Source organism: Vulpes vulpes, chromosome 3 (genome assembly GCF_048418805.1).
Source record: "Vulpes vulpes isolate BD-2025 chromosome 3, VulVul3, whole genome shotgun sequence".
Taxonomy (NCBI): domain Eukaryota; kingdom Metazoa; phylum Chordata; class Mammalia; order Carnivora; family Canidae; genus Vulpes; species Vulpes vulpes.
The window spans coordinates 29,116,297-29,138,117 of NC_132782.1; the positions used below are offsets into that span (position 1 = coordinate 29,116,297).

Below are 21,821 nucleotides of genomic sequence, written 5' to 3' on the forward strand. Positions count from 1 at the left end.
ACATAGTACATTTAATAAATCCAGAGATACATTATCACTCAGACTTCATGAAATCTTATACTTTCAGTGGATTCTTTTACATAAATTAAAACTCAAAAATCTGACAAATATATAAAAAATGTAGACAAAAATGTGCATAGTGCTATAATTTTAAATAGAATGAAATTTAACCATTGTTAATTTTAATATTTGAGTTCAAATAAATTATCATCCAGTCATCTAAATCAATTCCATTACAAACAACTTGTTCTTAATGGGCAAAGTAACATCATTATAACCTAAGTTTATTGAACTATCAACATATCTTGACCCAAAACATCAGAATGAAGTCTGTTTTTTAGAATTTTATTATGTGAATACTTAATTACATTGATCTTTCTTGTTTTTTATTAAACCTTTTTAAAATATACTATTGTGTATTCCTTCTATTATGAAATGCATGTCCAAAAAACATAATTTTTGGTCAATCCACATCTAAGCATTGTAATATGGTGGATAATTATGCAGAGTTGGGAAACACACATACCTACATGCATATTCCCTCTCTGTCATCTACTAACTTTATTATCTCAGTAACAAAGGTTACTTACTCTCACTGAAATATTCTTATTTCATAGAGATGTTGTGAAAAAATTATGGAGACATGTAATGATGTTCAATTAATGTGACTTTGAATTATTATCAACTACTGATCTTGTTTAGCAGTTCCATTTTACAGATGAGAAGACAAAGATCCAGAAAAGCTAATAGGCTTATCCATAGCCAATAGGCTTACAATCTGTCATAGAGTCTAAAATTTAGAGCTAGGTTTACAATTATTTACTCTAAGTAACAATTACCTTGCCTTACAACATGTTGATGGACTTTAGTTGAACTTAACCATTCCCTCAATTTTTTTTCCTAAAATTAATGAATTAAGGCATATAATTCATGGACAGTTTTCACTCAGATCAAATGTCCTCATTACTATAACTTAGAACAAAGCCCTAATGTGGCCACAGATTAGCCTAACAGGCCACAAATATTCACTCCACTATTGAGTTGTGTGCAGACATTTCATACTCTATAAAAACCTGAGGAGAAGGCAAAAATCTCATCCACCCAACTGCATATCCAGAAACTTTATTTGTGCTACACTCTCAAAACTGTTTCCAGATAATAATTTGGGAAATTCTTGGGACTCATCTTGTTTTTCTTTCCTCAAAGATCACAGACTTACACAGTATTTTGTTCAATGTCTGAAAACAATATTTCACATATTTTTGTCTGCTTTTAGATTGTTTTTGCATAAGGAGAGGGTAAATCCAGATCACTACTCTATCATGGATAGAAAAAGTATTGTCTTATTTTTACTCTCCTTTTTAAAAACTTATTTTTTTTGGTAAATCGTTAGGTAATTTTAGTTGGAAACTTTCTACAAGGTTCTAGTCAGTTGGTATGCTAAAATATTTTATGCTCCAGGGGTTTTTCAGTTTAAGTATTTTATACACTTGTGTTTTATCCAATTCAGTTCATGAGCAAGAGGGTTATATACATTCCTTGTTGAACTCCCTCTGAGCACATGAATTACCTCTGAACTTGAACCCCTACATGTAAATATACCTGACCTTAGAAGACTAAGAGTATATGAGTTTAGTTTCTTATTGGCTGATAGGTGTGATTTAGATAAATCATTTTTTGGTATTCTAAACTTTTTCATCCTTCATATCATTCAGGAAAAATTATATTTTGTGTTTCCATGTTTCCCATTGCTAATATGTGCCAGGTTCTGATATAATTTAATGTATTTATAAAATTTTACATCTTATCATGTTTTAAAGATGATTACATAGAAGATTTAATTTTTGTTAAAAGCTTGAAATATGAGTCCTTTTTGTCTTAAATAGGAAATGAAAGTTTCAAAATAATACCACAACACCCTTAGAATAATTGATCATTATCAATAGTATATTTTGGGTTAAATTCTATGTTCATTTTCTGAAAACTACATATTCTAACTTCTGACAGCCCCTTTTAAACACTGAATAAACTATTTTACTCTCTAATGTATTTCTCTTATGATTTTTTATTGTAATATAAGGAAAAAGAAAGCATCTGTGTTCGCCAGCTGTGACAAAGTGTTTCAATAAATGAGGCAAGCAACATCAGTAATAAATAAAGCAATTTACTTCTTCACAAAAATGACTATCTCTATTTAATATCAAAGCTGTAGCTAGTGGTACAGCTTAGCAGCTGGTATGGCTAAAGTGAATACTCACTGGAAAATTAAGTTGCCATTATATCAGCTATATTATACTGACAAGAGCATACTAACATTCCTGTGGAAAACATTTAAAAGCTTTCCTTTTGAATTCAGTACCAAGAAACTGTCTCATTTCACTTGGGTCACTGATATTGGTTGAGTGACAGAGTGCAGTCTCTTGCTGCTACCACAAGGCAATTAACTTCCACTTCCCACTATAAGCACAAAGTCCAGCATGCTCTGTAATGATAAGTAAGAAGAGATGTGTTAAATCCATAAAATTGATGCAAAACATTACATTGCTTATCCAGAGATTGCCATGTTTCTAGAACAGCTAGAGGTTGTAGAAATAGAGCATGTTCCAATGTGAAGCCCTTAGGTAATTCATTATTTTTATAAACACACACACACACACACACACACACACACACACACACACACTCTTCCCCTAGTTGTCAACTATCACAAATTAGACTATATAATAAAATTAAAATTTTCCAAAGTATCTCCGGAACCTATTGTATTTTCTAGTAACCACTAAATCTATGAGGAGCCATAGATAAACTGAGTTTTGTAATGCTCACTGGAGAAAGCACACAACTAGTCAGTAGCTATTTATCACCTCTCAACCTGGATTCATATTCTCACACTAATATTTGGATATTACAGATCAAGGCATCACCTATTCATAGATCCAGATAAGTGTCTTAAATGTACATGTATCAATGATCAAGGACTAGTATCATTCATTGAAATATTTATAGCTTATATTTGCATATCACTTTGCAGCTTATCTTGTATTTTTGTATATATTAATATATTTAATAACAACGTAAGAAATATATGAAAGGAGTGGAATGCCTGGGTGGCTCAGTGGTTGAGCCTCTGCCTTTGGCTCAGGTTGTGATCCCGGGGTCCTGGGATCGAGTCCTGCATCGAGCTCCTTGCAGGGAGCCTGCTTCTCCCTCTGCCGGTGTCTCTGCCCCTGTCATGTCTCTCATGAATAAATAGATAAAATCTTTAAAAAGAAATTAATATATGAAAGGAGTCACTTCCCCACTTGAGATGAGACCACTCATAAGGGTAAAGAATACTCTAATGCTAAATATCTGTTTGTAATCTTTCTGTTTGCTAGACTGTGAAAAGGGAAAATTACACAAAATAACTGTCAAAATAAAGTCATCATTACATTAAAATACCAAGTTTGGGAAAGAAGTTAATGACAGGATGAAAAAAAAGAGAGAGAGAGAGAATGCATATAATAGAGAACTTAAAAGGAAGTGATCACAAAGGAATTGCTGATGCATTTGTATATTTTCATCAATATTTCATTCTCTATTTTGTATAATATGGCCTGAAATGTGTTTCTGTACATAAAAACCAAATTATTATGCATATTATTTGTTGAGAATTTCTGCCTTCTGAGTGTGCTGACATTCTTGGCAACTTGCTTAAGCTGCTCAGTGCTCACCAGGTACATAGTGAGCAGAATTTTTATATTCCCAAGGGTGTGACACTGAGGACAGGTTAAAGAATTTTTCCATAACTGTCAAGCAGTACAATAAATGATTATAGCAAACTAGTAGGTAACTTAAAAAACTGCTTCTTGATTTTCTATGGTCTAAAAAATGGCCAGTGAGTTAAAACTATTTTCAGAAGAAGAAGACAATGATGATAATGACAATGACAAATTAGCCTTTCTCATGCTCACACTCTTGTAAGTATTCTAGATCCACATGATGTGTAATATTAAAACATATTAAATAAGCCCTCTTCTATTAGACCAAACATGAAAGTGATTTTCAAAATGATAAAACAATGTCAGTCTTCTTGCTTTTAAACATTTTTAAAGTTCTATAAATATATAGAATATTTTATAAATATTTTATAAATATACTTGTATTACTTGTTTATATGTTATATATCTATTTTAAATAAATGAATAAATATACTAAGAATTCTGTTTAAATTTCTAATGTCATAAATAAAGGTAGAACTTACCCACATTAAGGTTCTCAATAATTTTTAAGAAATTAAAAAGTTCCTGAGAACAATTTTTGAGAGCCACTGCCCTAGATTAAATATTAGAGTGTGCTACACCAGGTTCATAACTAATATATTCATCTTATCAAATGGGAACAGAGTTCTGCTTCTGCTACATATAAGTAAGTTTTTTTTTCAGGTCTACTAATTGAAAGTTTTAGGAAAATATTTTCTAATAAACATTACAAGTGTTGGTACATTATAATTAAGCTTACATAAATAAAAATTCATATTAATGATAAGGGTCAAAATGTGTCAATCAATTTTATAGTTTACCATTATTGGCAAAGAACTTACCTTTTGCTCTTTTTTTTTTAAGATTTTATTTACTCATGGGGAGAGGGAGAGAGAGGCAGACACACAGGCAAAGGGAGAAGCAGGATCCATGCAGGGAACCCGACGTGGGACTTGATCTGGAGTCTCCAGGATCACACCCTGGACCAAAGGTGGCACTAAACCAGTGAGCCACCAGGCTTCCCAGAACTTTCCTTTTCATAGCCATGAAAATCAATCAAATGTTATATTAATGAATTTCTATAAAACTTATCTACATCAGAAGTAGTGGGAAACATGTGAACACTCTTCTGGCAATGGTCAAAATGGATTATGGCAAATGATATCAGTAATAGTAGCCTCTCCATTAGTGTTCACAATAGATAAATCTAAAAGGCTCCTGACAGCAAATTTTGAGAGCCATTCAGAAGTATTAAGGATTTTTTTAATGAAAATAAGTCTACTCCCTTGTAACACAAAATATTGAAGGTAATCAGAAGTTAGAAACAACCTATAGGATGAGAACGAGAAAGTTAAAACTGAGACAATTTGAATGTACACTGTGGGAGGTAGATTGGCATATCTTAGACCACCTGAATAATCACTTAGTCCTCTCCTCTACAATTTCTGGGACATGTATGTATATGTGAAGTTAAATTTTCACTTAAACATTTTGTGTCTTCTGAGCAAAACTGGAATACAAAGTTAAAATGAGTCTCAGAACTAGACTTCACAAAATTCCCAGTCTCTTAGTATGAAAAGTGTATAGTTGTTTTTTGCTAAGTTTTACTGGATCATACATAAGAAAAAGGTTGTGAAGACAAAAATATTAATTTATATAGAGTCTGGGAAGACCTGAATAGACTAATGGGCTCTAACAGTCTACTGTGTCTCCTGAAACTCTCATATAGAATTACAGTTGATCATTTTCCATGACCTTTGGGAGGTCCATTTCATTATGAAATTTAATTGAATACTTGGTTCGCTTCATTCTTCTCCCAAGGGAATCTAAAAGGACTAACTTGATCGGAGTTGTGTTATTTCTGCCTGCCTTGATTTAAGAGTTTTTGTTGTTGTTGTTTTATTTAAGAGTTAACCTTAGATTCTATTCTGGTTTACATTGTTTTAGCACTAATTTTTGGTCCATATTTAACTGTTTTGATCTTATTGGAAGAAAATTATATATTATTTAATTTTTCATGCATGAATCATAATAGTGATAACTATTAGTGAAGACTAATAGTGACCTATTAGGGATGCCATAACTAAATATGTCATCTGTACTTAAATTGCACTTTTTGTCTATTCCACTTTATTCTCCTAACCATTCACTTGTGCCTCAACAGTTGAATAGATTCCCTAATTTATTGAAATCAACTGCATACAACTGCAATTCTGCTAGTCAGAAATTATTACTAAGTTCATATATTGAGAATCCAGAAAAATCTAGAGATCTAGATAAAGGTAGCTAATCCTAGTTGCCAACAAATGATTTATTGATATGACAACAAGAGCATACGCAACAAATACTAAAAACAAGTGGAGCTACGTCAAACTAAAAGCTTGTGCACAGGAAAGGAACAACAACAAGAAAAAACCCACAGTGGTGTAAAGAGGAAACCTACAGAATGGGAAAGTTATTTGCAAACCACATATCTGATTATAAATTAATTATAATTATAGTTAATTATAAAATATATAAGGAACTACTATAACTCAAAAGCAAAAAACTAAAACAAACAAAAAACTCAAAAGGACTTGAACAACATCTCTCCCAAAAAGGCACACAAATGGCCAACAAGTAAATGAAATGCTCAAAACTACAATGAGATATCACTTCACACCTGCTAGAATGGCCATTTAAAAAATAAATCAGTGTTGGTAGGAAGTAGAAAATTGGAACTCATACACTGTTGGTGTTAAATAGTGTAACAGTTATGGAAAACAGTATAAGGATGCCTAAAAAAATAAAACTATCATGTAATCCAGCAATCCACTTCTCACTATGTATCCAAAAGAGTTGAAATCAGGATCTTGAAGAGATATCTGCGATCCTATGTTCATTACAGCATCATTCACAATAGTCAAGATACAAAAACAATCTGTGTCCATATATACAGATAAATGATTAAAGAAAATGTGGCATATACATATAATGAAATATCATTTAGCCTTAAAAAGGAAGGAAATCTTCTCATTTACAATATAGATGAACCTAAAGAACATTATACTAAGTGAAATAAACCAGTCATAGAAGGACAAATATGGTATGATTCCACTCATACAAGGTACCTAAAATAGTCAAATTCATAAAAGCAGTGGAATATAATAGTATTTGCCAGAGACTGGGGATGGAGAAAATGGGGAATTGTTATTTGATGGGTATCAAGTTTCAATTATGCTAGATGATTAATTTCTAGAATTTCTGCTATACAACATAGTACCTAATTGTTAAGATTATTGTGCACTTCAAAGTTTAAGAGGGTAGATCTCATATTAAGTGTTCTTACCACAAAAATGATGATAGATAGATAGAAAGACAGATCGATGATAAATAGATACAAGCAAACATAAGAAAACTCTGGGAGTTGTTGAATGTGTATTACCTTGATTGCAGTAATGTTATCACTGGTGTTTGCATAAGTTTAAACTCATGAAACAAATTCGTATTAAATATGTGTGGTTTCTGCATATCAATTATACCTTAATAAATCTGTTAAAAATAATAGGGATCTTCCTCAACCTGGTAGAATGAATGTAACAATATTTACAGCCTAGATTTTCTTTAATAAAGGAAACTTGAATCACTTTCCTGTGTAATCAGGAAAATAATGATTTCCACTTTCAACATTCCTATTAAACATTGTTCTTAAGGTCTTAGGCTTTGCAATAAGGAAAAAAAATAAATAAAAGACACACAAGGTAGAAAGTAAGAAGAAAGCTTTTCATTGATAGTATAATTGTTTTAACAGAAAATTTCATGGAATCTACAAAAAAATTACTAAAATTTATGAATGACGTGGCAAAGTTCAAGGAAAAAAGTTTACAATACCAAAATCAGTTGTGTTTTTATTTACTAGTGGCAACAATTATAAAATATTTCCATTTCCTATATACAAGAAATAAAGTACATAGGAAAAAAACCCAAAAAACATGTACCATATCTCTACAATGTAAACTATAAATCACTAATGATAGAAAAAATTTTAAAAACCTAACTTAATGGGAAGATAATAATATTCAATGACTAAAACACTCAATAATTTTAGGATAGCAACCTCTTCCATTTGAATTTTGCATTAAATGTAACTAATTATACAAATTGACAAGTTGATTCTAAAAATTCTTTTTAAAATTTAATTTCAGTTAATTAACATATAGTGTATTAGTTTCAGAGGTAGAGATCAATGACTCATCAGTTGTATAGAACACCCAGTGCTCATTACATCACGTGCCCCCTTAATGCCCATCACCCAGTTACCCCATCGCCCCACAATGACCCTCAGTTTGTTTCCTATCATTAAGAGTCCCTTATGGTTTGTCTTCTCTCTGATTTCATCTTATTTTTTTCTTCCTTCCTTTCTTCAGTGCTCTTCTGTTTTCTTAAATTCTCTATATGAGTGAAATCACATGATAATTGTCTTTCTCTGATTGACTTTATTTCCCTTAGCATAACATCCTCTAGTTCCATCCACGTGGTTGCAATTCGCAAGATTCATTTTTTTCTAAAAATGATTTCAAATAAAAATAAAAATATTTACTCCACCTTATTTCAAGAATAAAGCTACAAAAATCAAAACTGATATTAGTGCAAAGACAGACATATAGATTGTTGTAACAACAACAAAAAAAACATGCAGAAATAGGCCCAAACATATTGGGTCATTTTATTTTGACAAAGATGTCAAAACAATTAAATTTAATCTGTAAATGTAATCATAAAGGGTGAGCATTCTCCTTTTCCTCATGCCCCACATAAAATTAAATCAAAATGAGAAGCATATCTAAATTTCTTCAACCAAAATCTATACAATTTCTTAAAGAAAATACAGTTTATTCATGACCTTGCAAAGACTTCTTAGTAAGCTAAATAAGAAAATGATAAATTGGGACTTCAATTTAAGATGTTCTTCATTGATACAAGAAGGCATCATTTTATACATCATTTAGACAATTAGAAGACTTCATTTATACAATTAAAAGAAAAGTTATTGAGCTGCCAGATATCAAAGTGGTAAGTTAGGACAAGGAGCCCACCCAAAAGTAACAATCAAGCCTTTATTCACTTAAAGCCTTTATTCACTTTATTCAATCAAGCCTTTATTCACTGTGTATTAATTTTTTAGGGCTGCCCTAACGAAGTACCACATACTAGGCAGTTTAAACTTAGTTTTGGAGGCCAGACGTCTGAGATCAAGGGGTTGGCAGGATTGTTTCTTCTGAGGCTTGTAGGTAGCCTCCTATGTCCTCCTATGTCGTCACATGGTCTTCCCTCTGCATGGTTCTATCCTAAAATACTCTTCTTATAAAAACACCAGTCATGTTGGATCTGGGCCCATTCCAATGACTTCACTTAACCTTAATAACCTCTTTAAAGTCTGTAACTTACATTCTGAGGTACTAGGGGTCAGGACTTCAACATATATATTGTGTAAGGACACAATTCAGCTCCTAGTACTGGGATAGTACAGGCAAGAGGCAAAGAAAAATAAGAGTGCAGGTGGGCCATGTTGCACAGGATGGTATGGAGAGAGGGTCCATCAGATGACATGCAGCATGATGACAAGAACCCTCCAGATTCATACACCCAGGTGGCCAAGAGGAACAGGTCAGGGATGGGTGAGGAATGACAAAGTACTGAAACAGAGTGGTGGAAACTCTCTTAGTGAGAAGGTTTCAGCCGACACACCCAAAATGTGCCTAGGCTAGGAATGCTGACACGCATATAACCACAGCTACCCCAGGTGCAGGTATCCTTAACCACCTCAACGTTCAAAGCCGGGTGCTTATGAATACAACATATAAATAAATGCAAGTCTACATTTTTAATATTAGAAATGTGTAATCTAGAAGCAATGAAAATAAGTTGAAATTGTCAACTTACTAATAAAGGAACTGTGGAAACAAGTGAAGACGACCCAAATGAGAATGAGCAAAGGCTATTTATTCAGAGCTTGCTATGACAAGGGAGGCAGCCATCAACACTTCTGTTTGGCAGATATTCAAAGGCAGGCAGATGAACGGGAAAGCTTTATATGGCAAAAAGGGAAGGCTTCAAGTATCCTCTGATTGGAGGCTGTTGCCATGGAGAGGCTGTAAGTGGGCTCACTAAAAGCAGGCCATCCAATGTGATTGGTTATGGGACCATCTCTGGCTTTCTCTGGTTGGTCCTAAGTTGGAAACAGGAGGCAAAAATTAGGGAAGCTGTCAATTATTGATCAAGTTCTGACTCTTTTGGACCAATGGCTACTGAGGCTATTGTTCACCTCCCGGGACTGACCGTGGCAACTTGAGAATCAGAATTCTACTTTTGTATATGGTCTGGCTCTCGTCCATTTGTATATTCAGTCTCTCAGGGAGAAAGCAGTCAAACATTAGCACAGAATTTTATGACCAAATTATACTGTCAGTTTCTGAATAAAGCCCAAGTAATATATATTCTTTTGCATTTTTTTTCCTGGAAACTAGAGTTTATATGTGGAATTGAAAGTAACACTAACATGTCATATATAATTAGAATTAAAATTACATTGTAAAGTAGGAAAAGTGTTCATAAACCACAAAATTAAGTGCAATCAGCATGAACGTACTAAATATAAAACACTTAGGAGAAAAAAAAAATAATAAAAGCCTGGAGTTCCCCAGAGGACAAGAATGCAATGCAAATCACAAATAAGGCATTATACAAGGTCAGCAGATTAGAGATCCTAAAGGCAAATTATAATTTTTTAATTTGCCACAGTTTTTTTTCTGGAAGAAAACAGCAGGTTAGAATATGCATCTTCCAAGGCATTGATAAAATTAGTGACTGGAGAACAGACTAAACCTTAACGCTGTCCCTCAACTGGGGTAAAAATAAACGTCAATTGCATTTGCCCTCTTTATTTAAAAGAATGAACACCAAAACCTTAAAGCAGAGAAAGCAATTTTTAATTTTAAATACTAAAAGACATTTCTCATGGTTTGGTAGTTTGATATGATGATTAATAGTGTAGTCTCTGAAATCAGGCTGCCTAAGGTCAAATCCTACGGATTTATAAACTGGCCATTTCTCTGGATAACATAGGATTCCTGCCAGGATGCAGTATCATCTACTTAAACCACTTCCTAACACTTGGCACATAGGTTACTATCTCTTCAAAGTTAGCTGTAAATATATTATTCGCGTAAGAAATAAATAGCCTAATACTTTCCAGTCATTGTTTTAAATATTAGTAGTAAACCAAACAGACACAGTGCCCGGCTTTGTAGTTGCATTCTGGAGCAATAAAAATGGTATAAATAAGATGAGAGCAAAGTACCAGCTAGAGAGTGTTAGGCAGGGAGAAAGGTCCCATGAAGAATCAGCCAGGAAACAAAGGAAACTGAGAAGAGACCTGAAAAGAGAGGGAAAAGTCCCACAGAGAGGCAGAGGAGTGTATGTGATAGAAGGAGCTCTGGAGCATCAAGTGCATCTCACTGCATTCTTAATATGGCCTAAGAAAAACAAGGCCATTTTGGTAAAATGGAAACTGTGGGGTATTTTGAGCCACGCAATGACTTGAATGTATCTTCCAAAGATTACACTGGCTGTTCTTAGTAGTATAGACTATAGGCGGGCAAAGAAAAGATCATTATCTTGGTCAGTGCCTCCATCTCCCTTCCCCTCTGTCTTTCCCTTTCTCATGTTTACTGCTTAATTAATTTTCATTTTAGCCTGTAAATTTCCCTCAACCTCTAACAAATTTTACAGACTTGATCTTATCGATTCTCCAAGACATCCCAAACTACATCTGAAAACTAAGTCTGTTTTTCTCAACCATTTGAAATACCAACTTCCAAACATAGCCACCTTCCTAATGTTTGAAAAACTCACTGATGTCTAATAAATCAGATTCGGTTTTTAAAAATCCACTTCAGTGCTTCAAACAAACATATAAACAAGCATGAGGGTTTTAAAATTTGTCACTACACCTGATGAATGCAATTTAAACCGAAGTATTAATGTTTTAGATTTTGATTAAAAATATGCACACGAACCCTTGCATGCACACATGTGCATAAATATGGATAATTAGGAGCATAGAGGATACCTGTAAAAATAAATATATCAACTACTTAAACACTGATCCACTCATAGACACCTCCTACATTCTCTCATTCTCACATCCATCCACTCTTCTGTCACACTCAAACCATCTATACATGCCCATGTGAAGACCCATATATCCAGAAGCACACACAGACTTACACACATAAATATAATTGGAATTAAGATAAAATAAGTATTATTGGAATGGTACTAAGCCTAAAATAATCTTATATATTAATATATTCTGAAACTCTACATACACCTGTGATATGATAATATCAAAATACTTCTAATAGTCGAATTGCTTCAGTTCAGTGTTGCAATATATTCACTCGAAGAATTCTTGTGGCATTGGCACTATATTTGTTTCTTTTTCTTTAAGATACACCATTTCTTGAAGATTTGTTCCAGATCTCTGAGGAGTCATTTTTAATCTTCAATGTGAGGGTCATAAAGAATAGAATACTTTTATAGTAGACTTCCTTAGATGTCATCACTTATTTCAGCCATTTTATGCTTATTTTAGGCTTTGTAGCTTTTGATCCAGCCATCAGAATTCTTGCTACAACTTTTGAACAAACGTATTACTAAGCCGTGGAGTTGGAAATGACTAGCTGAGCAGGGCTATTATGAAATAGCACCTGAGTTATATACTCAGCAGTAATGGGATTTGCAAAATGCAGCAAAACAAAACAAAACAAAACAAGAAAGTTAAAAAACTAACTTATTCTGTTAAGAAGATTGGGTGTTAAAACAGAAGAGATGATTTTATGTAGTAAATAGTTTGTTTCTCAAAATGCAAAACTACTAATTACCCTTTGAATAAAAAATATTTTTGCATTCCGGATATATATAAACAAAGTTTTAATCCTTTAAAATATATGTAGGTTTCAGAAATTGATCTAAAGATACACTGTATCTAAGGGTATTTTAATATTAATGTTGAATATGTTATACTTCATCAATGAGTTTATTTTTGGTTTCAGTGAGAATTCATAATGAGATCAACCATGGTTTGAACATAGTTTATATTTGCAACCAAGAAAGTAAATATTTTGCATAATTGAATCATAAATTTTACCCATTATACCTGGACTTTACATCTATATCCTTCAGAAGAGCTCTAACATCCTTAATTGCATCCTGTATTATTTTTGTAAAATAGCTTTGTTTTATAGATTTATTGCACAATTATTTCAGAACAATATGAGGACACAGAGAAATCACATTTATTTTTATAAGCATATTTTTCTTTCCGTTATGTTTTATAGCTGTGTAAGGAACTCTAGTTCTGTATTTTGTATTTTTTTTTTTGAATACTGGATGCTACATTAATTTAATTGAAATTTTTAAAAACTTATAGTAGTCCGTAGTAAAGAAACTTTATTTCAACATTTTTGTTAGATGTGGAGACGCACCACCAGATCTCCCATCAGGAAGGCATGGCCCAACAGTGGAAAGGAAGGTAGCGCCAGCCTCTACATCCTAACCTCTGCCTCAGCCTCAGAGAGCTGGCTTCCCCCAATTTCCAGCCTTCCCAGGACAACCTGCATCCCATGACTGAGAAGGATGAGAGAGCAAAGGTCTTATCCTTTGGGCCCAACAAGGTATCATCTGCTGGGCCACAGTCTCCTAAGAGCTCCCTGCCAGGGTGACTGAGGATTTTCTTGAGCCTGCAGTATAGTATATGGGTCTTCTACCCAAAGCGCATGTCAGCAGCAGCAACTGTGACCTTTTGAAAAATTCAAATTCCTGGCCAATCACAGAACTACTGATCAGACATTCTGGGAGTGACCATCAGCAATGTCTGCGTGATTCTGATGGATGCTGTAGTTTGAGAACCACTGTTCTCTTTAATCCTTCTTTCTCTCCCTTCTCATTACAATTGTTAATCTTTAATAAATGACTTACGGCCCAATTCTTTCTCAGCATCTGCTTACTGAGATCCTGACTTGTGACAACTCTGTTGTGCCAGTACCTATGTGAATCAAGCCACTTACTATCAATCTGAAAATGAATATGCATAACACTTTTAGGCACTCAGGTCTTTAGTATGGTCAGGTCTTCAGTAACCTGAAACCATTACAACATTGTGTTAGGGAGCACTTGCTTACTTTTCGTCTCTTAGTTCCATGCCTACCCCTCTATATGCTGCTCAGTGGTGCTAGGCTTAGAAATCTGGACACTGTCATTAGTCAACTCCCTTCCCAGCTAAGTTAACCCTCCTAGTGGTAGTCCCTGGTGGAAGCCTAGAGGACTGGAAGTAGAACCGCTTCCAACTCCTAGGTCCGGTTGACCTCCCTCTGGTCAGGTAGGCTAAGTTCTCAATCCAGCTTCTTTTGACACATTCAGTAGTCAAGTGTCACTCCCTCTAGAGAATGAATAACAGCCCAGGAATATGCATCAGGAGTTAGAGTTTCAGAAACACCAAGTTGCATTCACCTCTGTTTTCTGAACACCATCAAACCACAGGCCCTCATCAGAGGGTGAACACCAGTGGCAGGATGTCCTCTCCACCAAGTTCAGGTAATGCCATCTCTTCCCTTTAGGTCTCCACAGAAAGGGTGATGGGAGCCTTTTATATTGCTCTAATTCTCTGGGTTTCCTTAGCATCCCTTTTATTCTCTTTTAGACTTCACCCATGGAAACAACAGCCTGAATTTAATCTGTGTCTTATTTTCTCCATTTTTCTAGACCCTAAGTTATGTCGAATGCTTTCTCTGAACTGGGGGAGGAGGGGTCCAAATTTTTAAACATCAAGAACCTTTCGTGTATAAAGATGGAGACATGATGTGAAAAGATGCGGTAGCATGAGAGCATAAGCCAAGTCTTATGAGAATACCTATACCAGAAAATCAACTTTAAAAACCCACATATTTAATAAAAGCACATTTAAATACAGTAATGGCCTTTTTCATTGTGCATACATATAGAAAACAACAGCTAGAAAGTACACACAAAAAAAGGGTAACCACCTATATCTAAGTATAATCTGCTAAATTATTTAAAGGGTATACTGTTCTTCAGGGAGAAGGAAAACTGTATAGCTGCTCTGATGAAACAGTAGGAAGCATTTTGAGAGTAACAGCAGAAATGTGTGTGAGATCATCATTTCGATGAGATGTCCAAGAGAAACACCCTGAAGTAATTAGACATAAGCCAAGATATAAAGAATAAAAAACATTTGACTTTTGTGGAGGAAGGGATTTTAGGTAGCGAAAATAACACGTACTGAGTTCCTAAGAGAAATAACAGAGTGATAACCAGAGTATGGACAACACATGCATTGAGGAGTTTATATTTTGAAAGTTTTATGCAAGACAGTAAAATGTGCAGACACCACCAGATTTATATTGCTGTTGTTATTACTTGTAAATTGTTTACACTAATAATAACAAAAACTAAGAAAAAAATTTCATTTACAATAGCATCCAAAAGAATAAAATACTTCTGAATAGAATTACCAGGAAGGTAAAAGACTTATACTCTGAAAAGTACAAACATCAATGGAAAAAATTAAAGGAGATACAAATAAATGGAAGATTGCCAATATTCATGGATTGGAAACCTATTAGAATATTGTTGGCAATACTGATCAAACTAGCCTACAGACTCAGTATTATTTTGATCAAAATCCCAATGACATTTCTTAAGAAATAGAAAAAAAATCCTAAAATGAATTTGGAACCACAAAAGACTGAACAGCCAAGCAATCTTGAGAGGAAGAATAGGGCTAAAGGCATCCCACTTTGTGATTTCAAATTTATATTACAAAGCTACAGTAATTTAAAAAATATATATATGGTACTGACATAAAGATAGACATATAAACCAATGGAACAGAACAGAGAACCAGAAATAAATCTACACATTATATGGGCACCTGCACTTCAACAAGAGTGCCAAAAATACCCAATGGGGAAAGGGTAGTTTCTTCAACAAATTATGTTGGGAAAACTGGTTATCAACATACAAAAGTATGAAATTGGACTCCTAGCTTATACCACCCACAAACATTAACTCAAAATTGATTAAAGACTTAAACATAAGATCTGACACTGTAAAATTCCTAGAAGGAACCAAAGGGGGAAGCTTTATGACACCAGTCTTGGCAATGATTTTATGGCACATGACATCAAAAGCACAAGCAATAAAAACAAAAATAGACAAGTGGTACTATATCAGACTGAAAAGCTTCTACCCAGCAAAGGAAACCACAAAAGAATGAAAAGGGAACCTACCAAATGAGAGAAAATGTTTGCAAACATCTGATAGAAAATTAACATTCAAAATAAATAAGGAACCTCTACAACTCAAGAGCAACAAGGACTTGATTTTAAAAACGAGCAAATGACTTGAATAGATATTTCTCTAAGAAGACATACAATTAGCCAAAAGGTATATGAAAGGTGCTCAGCATCATGAATCAGGAAATCCAAACTGAAACTAAAATTTCACACGCATTAGGATGGCCATATTATTCAGGAAAAAAAAAACACAAGTGTTGGTGAGGATGTGGAGAAAAAGAAAACCTTGTACACTGTCAGTGGGTGGGCAGACAGGTGTAGCCACTATGGAAAATAGTATGGAGATTCTTCAAAAAATTAAAAATAAAACTACCGTGGGATTCAGCAATCCTACTCCTGGATACATATCCAAAGGAATTAAAATCAGGATCTCGTAAAGATATCTACACTCCCATGATCATTACAGCATTAGTCACAACAGTCAAGATATGAAAACAACTCAAATGTCCATTGACAGACAAATGGATAAAGAAAATATGGTATATACATGTAATGGAATATTATTCAGCTTCCAGAAGAAGGAAATCTTGCCATTTGTAACAACACGAATAGACCTGGAAGACAGGCTGAGTGAAATAAGTCAGTCACAGAAGTCAAACAGATGAGGCAGAAGGTAGAATGGTGGTTGTCAGGGGCTTAGGATAGGAGAGAACGGGAAGTTGTTCAATGGATGTGACGTTAGAGTCATATAAGATGAGTAAGTTTTGGTGACCTGCCATACAATATGGTGCTTTAGTTGAAAATACAGTAGGTGCATTTAAGTGTTGGGAGGAGAGATCTCATGTCAATTGTTCTTACCACACACATACACCTGCATACACATCCGCAGAGCAAAGGGACACAAGAATCTTTGGGGAGGTGATGAACATATTTGTTACCGTGATTCCAGCGACGATGTCATGGGTGTTCAAATATGCACACAATTATCACATCGTATACATTAAATATGTGCAGGTTTTTTTCTGGCAAATCATTTAAACCTCAATAAAGCTGCACATAAAAAGAATGCAACAACAGCAAAAGCTAAATTTTAAAGCCAGAGCAATTGTAAATGTCAAGCAGTTCAGGCATTCTAAAATTTTATGTAATTTAACAAGGGTCTGGAAGTTCCGTCTGTGCTCTAGTTGAGAGCTGTAAGGGAACATCATTGCCTTCCTGACACTGAGAAAGAACCAGACCATGTAAGAAGTATGAGTGTCGTACTGAGCCCTAAGACCATAGAGGACTGATGTTGTAAAGCTCCCAAAAAACCCACGTTTCAAAAAAAGTGACAAACCGCTCCGAGAAGGAACAGGTCACAGGAACTGTTTCAACTTTATTAGAGTAGGTCAGAGCCAACTGCCACAAAAATAGGTAAGAAATCAGTTATGGGGATCCCTGGGTGGCGCAGCGGTTTGGCGCCTGCCTTTGGCCCAGGGCGCGATCCTGGAGACCCGGGATCGAATCCCACGTCGGGCTCCGGGTGCATGGAGCCTGCTTCTCCCTCTGCCTGTGTCTCTGCCTCTCTCTCTATCTCTCTGTGACTATCATAAATAAATAAAAATTAAAAAAAAAAAAATCTTTAAAAAAAAAAAAAAAGAAATCAGTTATGATTTTAACAAATTTCTAAATGCTACGTGTGACTTAGTGTATCAGTTTAGGAGGACTTGCATTCCAGACACAGGAGAAGTTTGCAGTCACTTGCAAACTCTTTCCTTGAGAGACCCTGGGGGGCTCGTAAGAAAGAATGGAGAGCTCTGTTTGGCAGGGCAGAAATGCAAGAGAGAGCTGCTTGGAGCAGGTACTAAATACTGCATGCTTCCCCAGACCCTTGATAATCCCTATGTTTTAAGTAATTTGTTCATTTAATTTATAAGATTTATGGGCATGACTTTTTCATGATATTTTATTATTATCCTTTAATTTCTACAGCATTTGTAGTGAGATCCCTCTCTACTGGTTCTTATATTTTCTACCGTGTAATTTGTTTCTACTCTCTTTTATACCCTGATCGGTCTGGCTAGAAATTTGTCTATTTTAATAAGTAATTCAAAGAATCATAATTTTAACATTTTTGAGATTTGATTCTGGACAAGACAACTTTGGAAATAAGCATTGGTATGGATAAGATACAATCTGGGGTGAGCATTCCTACTTGGAGGTCAAGTAGATGAAGGGGTACCAGGAAAAGAGACTAAAAAGTGGCGGTTGATGAAGGGGACAAACACTAAGGGAATGATGTTCCAAGGGAAATAAGGTTCAAGGAGGAGGATGTGATCAGCTTTGTCAACTTTATGGATACATGGGTGAGAGGAAACTGATCCTGGCTTTGTCTGCAGGGAGACAGTAGCATACCTAATGTACTCGGCACCAAGAATAGATCACTTCTTAATACTTTCCTCCTCTATCTAATGACATTATTTTCAGTTATAACCGTGAAAAAACCCAAATAATAAGAGTCTAAAAGAAATACTGACAATGACATTTTCTCTTATTGAACTTTATATATATATATAATCATACCAGTGGTAACTATACAAGGAATATATCTGTAAACCAAGACTATCCTGGGAAAATTAAGGATGTATAAGAACCTTAGATTCAGGGCACAGGCGCAGTGTTTGGCCTCAGACAGGACCTGGAGCAGGTTAGCCATAGAAACAAGAGGGAAGGCAAAATATACGGGAACAGATGCAGGTAGTTAAGGAGACGAAAACCTGAGAGTCATGTTTCTTTGTTTTAATCAATGAAATAGAAACCAAGATCATCAGCAGAGAGTAAGGAGGAAGATTAATTAGAGTTTTAGAGTTTTGAAAAGAGAACAGAAGATAGGAAGGTAGTTAAAGATAGTTGAGCAAATGAAAGAGGAAAACATAAGTAAATTATGGAGAAGTATTTTCTTAAAGTTAGTGTAACAGTTTGTAAGTGTGTGTGTGTGTGTGTGTGTGTGTGTGTGTGTGTGTATTGATGGATATATGCCAGATGAGCCATATAGCAGAGGAAAAAGTTGAGTGGTCACCTGCTGCCCATCTGGGACTTAAAAGCCTTTGAAAGCAGGAACATTTTCTTATTCAGATTCCACATTTTGTCTCTGTATTGAAGGGATGGATGATCTCTTTCTGCAAGATGTATAAAGATGAATTATGTAAGGCAAACCAACGAATTTCAAAACATAAAATAATAGTATGAGAAAATGTACAACACAACAAAGAAGCGTGTGATGTTAGTATTTCTGACTTTAAAGAATACAGGTTCTTGGCTCAAGCAGAGATGACCGAGTCCAGAAAGGTTTCACAGTACAGATGAGGTCTGTTCTGGGACATGAAAGACACACAGGTTTTTAATAATTAGAATAAGCAGAGGATGTCGTGTGATTTACACTAGAGGAACAAAGGTCACTAACGTGGAATCTGATGCATCTCAGGTACTTGACGATTTGAGTAAATTATGTGAGTTATGTGACTGTAGGTAAACATTTGATTTTTCAATGCATGTTTCCTGTAAGATATTAGTTGATATGGTTGAAAAACGATCTTTGCAAGATTATAAAAGACATTGTATAAGGTAATGAATATAGACATTTTCCTCACAGGCAGTGGAGAATTGATGACTCTTGAACAGAGACATCATTCGAGAGTGCTTTTGAAAGAACAAGCAAGTAGCGCTCTTCAGGAATCATTCAAAGGCGAGAAACTGGTGGTGAAGAGCAGAGTTAGGAGACCATTACAGGATTCCATAAGTGAGTATGCGTTATCTTTGTCTTAAGAGAAAGGACAGTAGAAAATAAATGGATATTTACTGAACATTTATAATATGTGATTCATTATGTTGTGCATTTTGGCAAGTGTTGGTCATTCAACACATTATAACTGAATGTAACAGAATGAATACCACGTTACCTAGTTATATCTTGATACCACTTTTAGGGTATCCCAGATAAGCTGAAGTGCATAAAAACACCTAATTTTTGTGGATATAAAAATTATAAACCCAATTATAATTTATTAGCTATTTATAATTCTTTTTTTTTTATAACTAGACATGGGATAAGGACGTACATCTTTGCCAGGTTAAACAGGATGACAAAATGTTTAATTAAATCTAAGCATTGTAGTTAGTAATTTTATGGCTAGCTTGGGATGCCGTGGTTAATGTGATTTCATTGACGTTAAAGTCCTAATTAAAGAGAGGAGTACAGCCTTTTGTAGTATATGAAGTGAATTTTCTTTGGTCTAGTCCACAGAATATATGGCTTACAGAGAAATTTTCATAATACAGTCATACGGGGGGCGGGGCGGGAAGCCTACACACTCTTAATGCAATATTTAAAGTTTTAGGTTAGCTTAAAGTTAAATAGAAATAAATAAGAGCTTTTGCTCTATTTAGTAAGTTTGACTGATTGGTAGTATCATAAATAAGAATCCATATAAAATTGAACATATCTTTCATGCTGAATTATCTGAAATACAGAGAAGATAACATATTTTCCACAAATTGTGCTTTAAAAGATATAAGGTGGGAAAAAATGATCAGTAATTTGAGTTTTTTCAAAAATCTATCAAATTCTACTTGGAATTATACTTATTCCTAATACACATGCACTTTCTTAAAAATGGATATTTGTTGTATTTACTTTTTGCATTTCCAGTAGCACTTTTTAGTATAGCACTTTTTAACTTATTAATTACATAATAATCATTGATGAATTTATATTGGAGAGAAAAACTTCAATACTGAGCCTGTTGCTAATTTCTTCCATGAAAATGTCACATCCTTATTCAGTATAGAAATCCTTGTTATAGTCAATGATGCAGAATGTGCAAGTGGCAAATGTTACTATCTTCCGTATCTTATCACTTAAGTCCAGACACTATGTAACAGCAAACAAATCAGAATTTTCCTCTTTTCAGCCACACATGGATGGAATATGTGGCATCCTTTTCTTTGAGGAATCACTCTCCTACACATTGAGGCACCCTAATGAGGGACTGCAAAGGTCTGGACTTCTAGGTTTTAGAGGAACAATAATTAAAATGAGGCCAAATATGATTTCTCTTTACTTCTTTAGCAATGTTTGTCCAAAAATGGGCATATAATCTAAAAAGCACCATTGAAGTACATTAAGTAACAAAAAAATACCCCTTAAAAAACTGGTACTCAAGGTAACATAGGGCCTCTGGTTGTCATCTCATCTGCAAGCCCATCTGTGGTGCTCCTGAAAAACCCACATAGTAGGAAGCAACACTAAGTCAATGAGAAATGAAAGGCCTGAATTTGCTTCCCCTCTTTAAATTCTCCTTTAATATAGGCACTATTTTGGGCCACCTGGGTGGCTTAGTCGGGTAAGCCTCTTACTTATTTTGGCTCAGATCATGATCTCAGAGTCTTGGGATCCAGCCCAGCATGGGGCTCCACACTCAACATAGAGTCTGCTTGTCCCTCTCCCTCTGCTCTTCCCCTCCACTTGCTCACTCTCTCTCAAATAAATAAATAAAATCTAAAAAAAAGAGACAGAAGCTATATTTTATTTTATTAGCCTACTTTGTGGTGTATAAATATCATGTGTAGTCAAAAGCATCCTAAGGGGTGTCTGGCTGGCTGAGTCAGTAGAGCATGCAACTCTTGATCTCAGCATGGTAAGTTCGAGCCCCATGCTGGGTATAGAATTTACTTTAAAAAAATCCTA

General features: G+C 34.7%; 1 long non-coding RNA gene across 1 annotated transcript in view; it reads right to left on the reverse strand.

Moving 5' to 3' along the window:
- Positions 1–9,910: 9,910 nt before the first annotated feature.
- The window catches only part of LOC112934874 (uncharacterized), a 376,518-nt gene continuing 364,607 nt past the window's right edge, over positions 9,911–21,821 (reverse strand). Inside the window, exon 5 of the long non-coding RNA XR_012000350.1 lies at positions 9,911–9,948. This is a non-coding gene — a long non-coding RNA (uncharacterized lncRNA). The remainder of the gene's footprint in view (positions 9,949–21,821) is intronic.